This window comes from Ambystoma mexicanum, chromosome 6p, assembly GCF_040938575.1.
Source record: "Ambystoma mexicanum isolate Mex_15411 chromosome 6p, UKY_AmexF1_1, whole genome shotgun sequence".
NCBI lineage: Eukaryota > Metazoa > Chordata > Amphibia > Caudata > Ambystomatidae > Ambystoma > Ambystoma mexicanum.
The window spans coordinates 623,929,918-623,940,739 of NC_090935.1; positions in this window are offsets into that span (position 1 = coordinate 623,929,918).

Sequence of the window (10,822 nt, forward strand, 5' to 3'; positions counted from 1 at the left end):
AACAAGTAATATAATTCAGCATAAAGCTGCACGTTTATCATCCACAAACCAATGGCCAGATGAAAAGGGCAAATCGTTTCACCAATGGCAGTCTCCAGGTAGCTTTAGTTTCATACAAAGGCCCATACTGCACAGCTATGGAAACGACTGCTGCCCACGAAATCCCTCCAAGTTACAGTTAATGGCCCTTGAATTGACCAACTCATGAGAGCTAGGAGAGCTCACGCTCCGGGATAAGTCTTCTCTCTTAGACACACAGAATAGATTTTATAGATAGTACAAAATACACAAAAGACAAGAAAAGAATAGAACGAACATTGTAACTCCATGAATTGTGTAATGGGACAGGGCCACAATCAGGCTAAAACATAAAAAACACATCACTGTGTACAAGTACAGTATCCCAAAACAGGTACTCAGCCGATAGAGAAATGACATCCTCACACAGTTGGGCGTAAAAAACATGGAAAGGGTGTCATTGTTCCACAAATAAAGGTCAAGCGAACCTTCACACCACATGCGAGTAATCATCCACCAAACTATTCCACCACAGAGTCAGTTGGCAATGTGAGAGGCAGTTAGGAAGCAATAAAGCCTTCAATGAATCTCAATGATGATAACCCTGAACTGAGGAGCTGACCTGCCCCCACCTCTTCGTCCATCACTTCTGTCACACATGCCCAGTGACATTTATGGTTGTGACTAGTTTCCCAACCAATATTCATGACCAGACCAACAATGGAAAGATGAAGTTTCATTACTATAAATGAGGTGTATATATCAGAGATAGTATAATATTGTAAGAAAAGGAGGTACGTGATATTGGGACGCAACTCCACCCCGCGGAGCGGTCCGCATGGACATGGCACAAAATAGTCCATTCAGACACGTGCAAACAAGAGGTGCATATTCTGATGGAGAGCGAGCACAGGGCAGCAATGTCTGCCTCCCCTGCCCTGTCCCTTGGCCCCTTCCCTTGATGTAAAGTATCATCCTAATTTCCAAAAAATAACATTCACCCGGCCTACTGTCCGTATCCTAATTCTGTGAACATCTTTGTAGCAGCCCACTACACCACAGTTGGTTGTTCCTCTTTCAGCATCTTTAAAGGCTTCATCTAGTCCATGTGTTCCATGGATCTTGCTGCCTTCGTGAGAGCATGTTTGGGTACACCAACCTGCCGCCTCGCTGTCAGTCCCCATCGGAAAAAGGCTCCAACATGTGGTGGTGCTGGGTCAGCCACAACAAAACACTGGCTTGATGCTTCCATTCGCACCTGGGAAAGGGCACTTAGCCAATAAGGTGGGTGGAGCAGCAGGCGAGAATGGAAAATTACCCCCCCACCTCCCTGCTGTCCCAGACACCCAAGGTGCATCCCCGAGTGGCGCCATTTTTTTTTCTGTTAATGTGGGGAGGCAACATGGAGCCCTATCCCTGTTGCCTCCCCAACCTCCCCCAGAAATCCCCCGATCCCTCTTTCCCACTCCCTCCACTGCTTACCTGTGGGACCACAGTTCTGTGCTCCGGTTCCAGTGCTCCTCCAGTCTCCTGCCATAGACATGGGAAAAGGGACTTATATGGTGGTGGCCATCTTTTTTTTCCCTCTTTCCTCAGGAGATCGGCTGAGCAAGCAGCGCAAATCTCCTGAGAAAAAATAATGAAAGCCATTTGCACACCGAATGAACCCCGGGTGCGAATGGCTTTCATGCCCGCTCCAGAAGGCAGACATGGCTGGTAACAGGCTTGCCTTAGCTCGGGCAGACGGGCTGTTCCTGAGCAGGCATGAATACCATATTATCACCAGATTTGGTGACTCCCAGAGTGGTCCTTTTCATCCGTTTGCTTCTAACATGTGCTTCCTTAAGGCAGTTAAAATGAGGAGACAAAGGCATGCTGACAGACCAGGTAACAGCTGGAGTCCATGCCATTTTGTGGTCCATTCCAGTGGTTGCCAAATGTATTTAGGAGTAATGCCAGCAAACGCCCTCTGAAATCCCTTTAATGATATAATGCCAGCGATGTCCCAGAGTGAAAAGAGCAGCCCAGCCCCCACGCCAGCACACTGTGTGCCTCCATCCCTCCGTAAAGTAGATTTCAATTGTGAAGCTTGCACTAGACCACAACCATCATATAAATGTTAATATATGTGGGGTTGCCCCTTTTAAGAATATTTTTCAGGACTTCGTCATGACTGACTGAATAAAAGGAGCCTCAGCCGGCACGTGCGCCAGAGTGATATGGCATTTACAACGCGCCTATACAAAAGTGTTTCAAGGAGCAACGAAGTAAGGGAGGGGGAACAGAGGGAAAACAGAGACAACGATCTTACTAGGCCAGGTGTCATTGAGATTGCGCAAGTGCAGGGGAAGGGGAAGGGTCAAAGTGCAGGGGGTGAGGGGCAGGGGACAGTGCAGTACATGGGATCGACAGTAAAAAAGAAAATAGAATAAATAAAAGCAATAAGTAAAAAGTGCGGCCAGCTGGTGGTAAGTGCAGACCTCAGGTGCTGGTAGGGGACTGTAGGGATACAGAAAACAGTGCCCAAGTGCGGGGTACCCAGGGAGGTAGTGAAGGTGTGCAACTGGTGGGGCAGGGGACCTGGGCCCGACATCAGAGGGTGGCCAGGTAACCATTGCAGTTTCAGCCAGGAGTTCAGCAGGGGGGAGGAGAGAAAGCAGAAGCAAAGAGGAAGGTTTTGAGGTGCTTCCGGAACTGGAGAGGATTCTCCTCAAGTTTCAGGGGCGGCAGGGAGGCAGTTCCAGAGGGAGGCCCCAGCCGAAGGAGGAAATCTACCACCAACTTGTTGCTTGGAGAAGCGACTGACCTTGAGGGAGTTGGAGGTAGATGAGGGAAGAGCTTGAGAAGGAATATATTCAGGAAGAGAGTTGAAGGTATTGAGGCCCTAGGCCCCAGAAGGCCTTGTGGAGTTTTGAACTTAATCCTTGTAGCCACTGGGAGCCAAGGCAGAGATTTCAGTCCTGGAGAGATACGATCTCTGGGCTTGAGGCCAAGGACAAGTCACACAGTCCTATTCTGGATGAGTTTCAGAGGGCGGAGAGTAGAAGCAGGCAGATTTAGAAAGAGGCTGCTGCAGTAGTCCAGCCTAGCGAGAACCCTAGCTCTGGAGACAGTGAGCTTCTGGGGGAAGGAGAGGAAAGGAAGAATACCTCTGAGGAGGTGCAGCTGGTAGTGTGACTTCTTAGCGACGTCAGATGTGAGGAGAGAAGGAGAGAGTGGAGTCGAAGATGACCCCAAGGTTTTTAGCCTCGCAGGTGGGAGCAGGAAGAGGGCCAAGAGAGTAACAGGACAAGAGGGAGCGGGTGTGCCGATGAGGAGAATCTCAATCTTACTGGCATTAAGGCAGCTATTGTCGCCCCAACCATCCTCGATAGCAGACATGCAGTTAGAGATGAGAGAAGGAGAAGAGGTGGCTGAAGGTAGCCTGAAAATGAGCTGAGTCATCTGCATAGCACTGAAAGTTGGGGCAGAGCGCGGCAATGCGGTGGCCAAGAAGTGCAAGGTATTGGTTGAACAGACAGGGAGAGAGGCTAGACTCCTGGGGAACCCCACATATAAAGATAGAGGAGAGGAAGGACACAAGTTGGACCTGGGAGGGTAGATCAGAGAGGAAAGAAGTCCAAGTCAGGGCCTGATCAGTGAAACCCAGGTTATCACAGAGACGGTTGAGCAGGATGGCATGGTTGACCATAATTGGGGCTGCAGGCAGACGCTGTGTGACCACAGTACTACAGGCAGCCCTGCTGATCTGGGTGCCCTGAAATCAGCATGTGTAACATGGAAGCCCACAGGCCACTGTCATGTTGTTCCAGCACAACACATCTGCTAGACCAGGAACCCCCAGGAGCTGATGTCCTGCAGTGTGATCAGGGTGATCCCTGCAACCCTTCTGTGCTGTGTGCTGCCAGCACTGGTCGGGCTGGCCTGTGTAACCACGGGTCCAGCCACAACAATGGCGACAAAGGTTTGTATCCCTGCAATGATGTTGCAGCCGCTTGACTCCTTGCAGTGCTCTGCTGGGAGTTTGCTCCATGTTCGGAGTTTCGCTTTCGGGGTTGGAGTTTGAGGAAGGAGATCGGCAAGGGAGGTCGGCTCGTTTCACAAGCAGCGCCGGTGAAGATGAAGGCACTCAGATTTATCCGGGGCTGACCGGCGGTGAAGAATAAAGCTGCTCCGTGTACAGAGCTTTATGAAAATATTTAGGCAGGCTGAAATTTGTTTGCTCCGCTTTTGGAGCTGTGATGAAGGAAGTTGAGTGCGTGGGCCAGCTGTCTGCCTGCATTTCGCTGGGCCACCAGCCCCCAGAGTGATCCTGTGCCAAGAGTGCAGTGAGTTCTGCTTGCGCACCATGGTCATAACTCAAAAGGACAGAATTACAGATTGGGTGCACGCTCAGCAGCAACGTGGGGGCATCCGCTGTCATGGTCTTTGTTGGTCACCCGCCTGAAAGGAGAAGAGGTAAAGTGCAGCCCACCAGGTCAAGTTGATCATCTCCCAACCGAGGGGAGAAAAGGTGAGGCCCACTGGCTGATATAATTACACAAATAACTCCCCCTGGGGAGGGGAAGCATGACGCAGCCAGGACCGCTGCCTCATTAGGTACATTATTTCCTGCCTGGGGGAGAATAAAGGAAAGCTCAGTGCTCTAAGCAAAGAAAGGAATTGAAAGTGGCGGCCCGCGTTTGATGGGAAACGCCGGCGGCCATACATGCCTGCACTCTGCCATGCTGGCGCTACCCTGTGTTCCCAGGCCACTGGGCAGTGAATTCAGAGCTTGGAAAAAAAAGAATGAAGGGGAAAGATGTTGCGCCCCTCTTACGGCACACCTGGACCTCAGGCGGTGATTGGTGCATGCTCCGAGTTCGGAGACTCAGGGCAAAAAATAATGACACTGCACAGACTAAGCTTCTCCAGCACTCCATGTCTCGGAGTTTGGAAAGGAGAGATGCAGCCTAGGCCACAACATGAACTTAAGATGCTCTGGCAAGGGGTGAGAGAATGCCACAAGTGTCATGTCCTTCGGGATCTCTCACCATTTCTACGCTGATGACACCCAGCTGTTTCTCTACTTTTCTTCCTTCACCCCCGATTTACATCTAAATCTCTTTTCCTGTTTTACCACCATTAAAAACTGGATGTCATCTCACTATCTCTCTCAACACTGACAAGACTGAAGTATTATTCTTTCCCTCTAACACACTCCCCCCCCTTCTATTCATGTTCTCCCTTCTAATCTTCCTATTTCCACCCATGCTCGTAATCTAGGCATTTACTTTGACTCTTCCCTCTCCTTTACCCATCATATCTCCCTTAATTCTCACGCATGTCACTACCACCTCTTTAATATCCGTAAAGTCTGTTCTTCTTTCACCTTCCATGCTACCAAATTTTTTATCTCCACCATCTTCTCACCTTTTCATTGTTCTCTCTTCTTTGGTCTCCCCGCTTCCCATCTTGCCCCCCTTCAAATCCCTTTACCACTCTGCCATCCGTACCCGTCTTCTCTCTCCCCTCGACTCGCCATCTGTACCATTCTTCTCTCTCCCCTTGACTCCATCTCCAACTCGCTTTCACCTAGGCTGGCTTCCTTTCCACTTCCAACTTAAATTTCACTTCCTTTGTCTTTAAATCTCTTCATGACCTTGCCTCTCCATACCTCTCCTCTCATTCTACACCACCTCTCGCTTCGTTCTGCTGATCTCTTCTTACTTTGTCCCCCCCCCTGCCCCTTGTGCCTTCTCGTTTCCGCTCTTTTCAGCTCTTTGCCCCTTTACACTGGAACTCCCTACCTCTTTCTATCCACTCCCCCTTGAAATCATTCCTTCATTCCCCTCCCTGACACCTTATTCCCCTTTTACCTTTCACTCTCTCTAGTACCCCTGTTTTAGTTCTCTTTATCGTCCCCTGTCTTTCCTAAGATCTCCTCTCTTCCTACCACTCATTTTACTCCCTACTCTCTCCCTCTTCCTTCCTCCCCCCTCTTCCTTCTCATATGCAAATTGTTCTACATACTGTTTTTCAGGTTTGATTCATGTATATAGTTATTGCTTCTACTGTTCCATGTTTGATGTATTCTTGTTAAACTGTAAAGCGCATTGGATTAAAGCGCTATATAAAAACAATAAGGACAAACAACCCCTGCCGGGGGGGGGGCAAGAAGAGTGGCTAGTGCCACTTCAGTAAGGGGATACTCCTGCCTGGGGGTGCTAAATAAGTGGCACAGCCCAGACGCCCTGCCACCAGTGTCTCGCTGCCTGCCCCCACCATCAAGGGACTACAGTCGATGTGGCCCCTGGTCTCCCATGGTGCGGCTTTCCCAGCTCCTAAACTATGCCCTCAACTATCCTGGACTGATGCATGTGTAAGGTTAAACTGGTTTCTTGCAGCCCTGCAAAAGCGTAAAGGACTCAATAAATATGTATTTTGATGCTAAAGTGCTTCTAGTAAGGATATGTACATGAAGCTGTGATCCCGCAGATGGTCGCCATCCTCAATATGGTTCCAGTAACTGACAAGGATATCATCCTTTGGTTGAAGTTTCCCTTATCCCCCCCTGAATAAAGTTTCCCTCAGAATGTGGTAGAGCTGCCAACATGCCAGCAGCAGACCACCAACTCAGATTGTCACCCTCAAAATATATAAAGAGTGGTTGGTGTAAGTTTTAATGTTTGTAACTGACAGAGCCTCAATGTATGTGGTTATTGTTTTATCCCACGGTTCCCATGTGGACCAAGTATTTCCGTTTGTGACTTGTTTTATTTGATGACCAGTGATATTATCTTTGTTTTGTTTGTTATGAAAACGGAGTGTGGAGTTGCCCCTTTAAGAATGTGTCATGACTTCATTATGAATGACTGAATAAAAGGAGGCTCAGCTGGCACGTGCGTCAGAACGGCGGTGGACCCCACGAATAGAACTTCTGTATCTCATTATTGGGCCTGCAGGCGCTGATGCTGTGTGAACATGGCCCTGCTACTCTGGCCTGCAGGCTGACGCCATGTGACCACAGTACTGCAGGCAGCCCTCACATCAGCATGTGTAACTTGGGAGGCCACTGTCCTGTCATCGGATCACAGCAATCAGGGTGATCCCTGCAACTGTCCATGCTGTGTGCCCACGGCCCTTGCTGTGTCTGCTTTTGCCCGAGCACTGATCGGGCTGGCCTGTGTGACCACAGGTCCAGCCACAACAATACATAGCCTTAATACTAAAACTCCTTTGTGCATTCTTGTTACATTTACCATCATCTTACTCCCACCCACTACTAAGTAGCAACTTCCCCTAGTATGACAGTTACCGAGAGAGAGTGCTTCCTCTTTTTGAGGTTTGTGACACTATGCACAGCCTCTTCTAATGAGGATCAGATTTTCACTCTAGTTGTTGTAAAGCTTTTCAATGATCCCGGGCTAGTAGAGGTTCATTTTATTTTCAGTTTCAATGCTACTTTCTCCGCACCCGTAAAGGCTTTGCGCTCGTTTAAAATCTTAACCGAGAGGTCTGGAAAGATGGTAATCTGGGCACCTTTCCATTCAAATGGTTATGCTCCGTTTGGTTTGCATTATAAATAAAGGGGGCGTTCCCGGCCACGGTAGTGTGACCGGGGAGCCCAAGCTGAACAGACGTGTGTGCCTGTGTCTGTGGGGTTGGGGGCTCACAGGAACCGCCAAACGGGTCATGGAGGGACCCCCAACAGTGGCAACGAGGTCGGTGCGTTGCCGGGCCCGGCGGTGATTTTAAATTTTTGATCCGGATCGGATTACTGCAGGAAATTCATTCCACGCTGAAGGCCGGGCAGACGCCACGTGGCGAGCGGCCATTTTGAATCCTAGGCAGGGGATATTCATGAGGCTCCGGTAGAGCTCGTGCAGGGTATCCATGCCTACTTTTTTGAGCATTTCATGGCGGGCAGCTGTACCTGCCCACATATGCCCAAATTTTGAATTTATTTTTATTTTTGGGCGAACTACGTCGAGTGAAGGCGCCCCAGCCTAACACCCCTGCTGCCCCTGGGACACAGCCCGAAACCCATGCTGCCTTGGGACACAGCAGGCACCCCGGCCCAACACCCCTGCTGCCATTGCTATCCCCTTTTGGGAAGTGCACCACCACCACACCAGGCCAAGTCACATAGCACGGACACCAGCTCGGTGGGCCATCTGGATTAGGCAGCGAGGAGAACCCAAACACCCCTGATCAACTGGGCGCATTCAGCCCAATAAGCTTCAGGAGTCACATGCACTCCCCAATCCCATCTCTGCAGGAGATCACCGGCTGTCTCCAAAGGATGGAGGAACGACAGGAAATGCTGGTCACACTGGTCGAGCAGCACCTCGAGCAGTCCAAGCTGCAATGTGAGGAGTCTACGCCGCAGTGTGAGAGCAACCAGAAACTTGGCGGCTGGGTTGCACGTGCCATTGGGCTTTGTGCCACTTCAAACCTGCTTGCTGATATCACAGAGGGTCCGTGAGGGCAACAGTTTCCAGTCAAACATTGTGCAAACAATGTTGCTGGCCCTGCAGGCCATCATGACGCGGCAACCCCCACATAACCCCACATTGCCCTCCACCAGCACCACACCATCAAGCTCACGGGCAGGCATCCCCAGGATGAGGTCCATGCGGCTGTCTGGGGCATCTCAGAAGGACAAGCATGGCAAGAAGTAGTGCTGTTTGATTGACAATTGTTTCACATGTTAGCATATTGTGTCTGGGGCCTGGGAGGTGGGGGGTGGTCCATAGTGGGGATAGGTAGTTCGGGCCTGCGAGGTGGGTGGGTATGTTTGGGAGGTGGGGAGTCCATAGTCGGGATAGGTAGTTGGGGCCTGGGAGGTGGATGGGTACGTTTGGGAGGTGGGGGGGGTCCATAGTAGGGATAGGTAGTTGGGGCCTGGGATGTGGGTGGGTTTGTTTGGCTGTGTATTGTTGTAGCACCTGTTTCAATTATTCGTCTCATAATAAACTGGGTTATTAATCTGAATTACGAGTGAACAATCTTCTTCGGTGTGTGTATTCATTATTTAATCTAAGTGTTACAAACGATGTGTGTGTTTATGTGCTCCATGTGCATGTGATGTTTGTTCAGAAAAAATACTTAATAAGTGCTCCCTGTGTATGTTGTCCATCCATGGCACCCCGCACTGGTTGCACACCCATGTCATCGTCGTCCTCATCCTCCTCATCTGCTGGGTCCATGTCCGGGGGCAGTGGAATGTTCCTGCGTATACACACATTGTGCAGCATGGCACATGCCAGTACAATTTTGACAACCTTTACGGGGCTGTACAGCAATGCCCCGCTAGATCTGCTGAGGCAGTGGAACCTGGCCTCCAACAGTCCGCCCTATCATGCCCTGTGTCCGTAGGTGTGCCCGGTTGTAGGCCTCCTCATGCCTGTTCCGTGGTCGTCTGACGGGCGTCATGAGCCATGGCGTGAGGAGGTATACGGCATCACCTGCATGGGAGTGACAGAAAGGGGATAGGATGTTTTGTAGTGGGAATTTGGTGTTTGCGATGATAGCATGTACACAGTCTCTGTATAATATTAGCACACAACATAGTACAGGCCACAGATTTCATAATGCATACTGCAAAAATGTCTTGGATCAGCTGTTCAATATTACACACTTGGCGCACTCATTCCTACTGAGACTGTTTGGCCTGCTCAATGTCTACATTCCTGGTCGCCTGCTAGGCTACATGTCTTATTCCTTTAAATGTACACAATAGTGTGTTCCTATGTACTAGGTACCTCAAGTCTTGTAAGGTGCTGACAAAATTAGCGCCATTCACCCACAGCACACTTGCGCTAAGAAACTGCTGTGCAGAGCGGGAGAAATAGACATTGAGCACATGGGATCACCTGCTACTTTATCACCAGTGACAAAACTCCCTTTCACATGTCAACATTGCATGTTGTGCCACTGCATGGTTAGGGGGTATTTCCATTAGCCAGTAGATGGTTTCCCATGACATGGCAAACTGGCATGTACCTATTGCAGTGGTAAGCAGGTGATCTCTGATGAGTTTATTTGCCCCCTCGCCCCAATACACACAGCTCCTGCATTGGTCATTCTACTCACCCTTCAAAAGTTCGCTTGAACTCAGGGCTTTTCCTAACGTCCAGATACCATCTGCAGAACTACTCTCCATTAAACTACCTATCTCTCCCAACCAAACGGCTACAGTACACCTCATCCATAGGCCCCCTGGTCCTATCTCCTCATTTATTGAGGACATATCATCTATCCTTGCCTCCAACACCAAGCCTAACTCGCAGATCCTCCTATTGGGTGACTTCAATCTAGGATAGTAAGATGTGAACGATTCTAAAGTCTCTGACCTCGTAATCACTAACAGACATTGGCCTTAAACAACACATCAATGAGCCCACACACATCAAAGGTCGTACCCTCGACTGGGTTGCTGACCTGAACTGTACTCAACTTGATCGCAGTAACTCCCTGCCTTTGGTCTGACCATCATAAAATAATCTTTGAAATCAACTCCTCTCCTCAAACATCGAAACCTAATCTTGCCCCTTCCATCAAAACCCGCACAAGAAGGATATCAAGACAGAGAAACTTCTCCCCATTATTCTTCCCATACTCAATACATCATTGTCCACTTGCTCAGATCCCACAGTTCTAGTGGATACATATAATCAGGCCATGCTAAAAGCTCTCAACATCATTGCACCGTTAAAACTGCGTAAACAAAAACCTCGTGTTCATCTCAATTCATGGTTCACTCCACAACTCAGAGACCTACGTAAAGAAAAAAGAAAGGCTGAGTCTCACTGGAAAAATA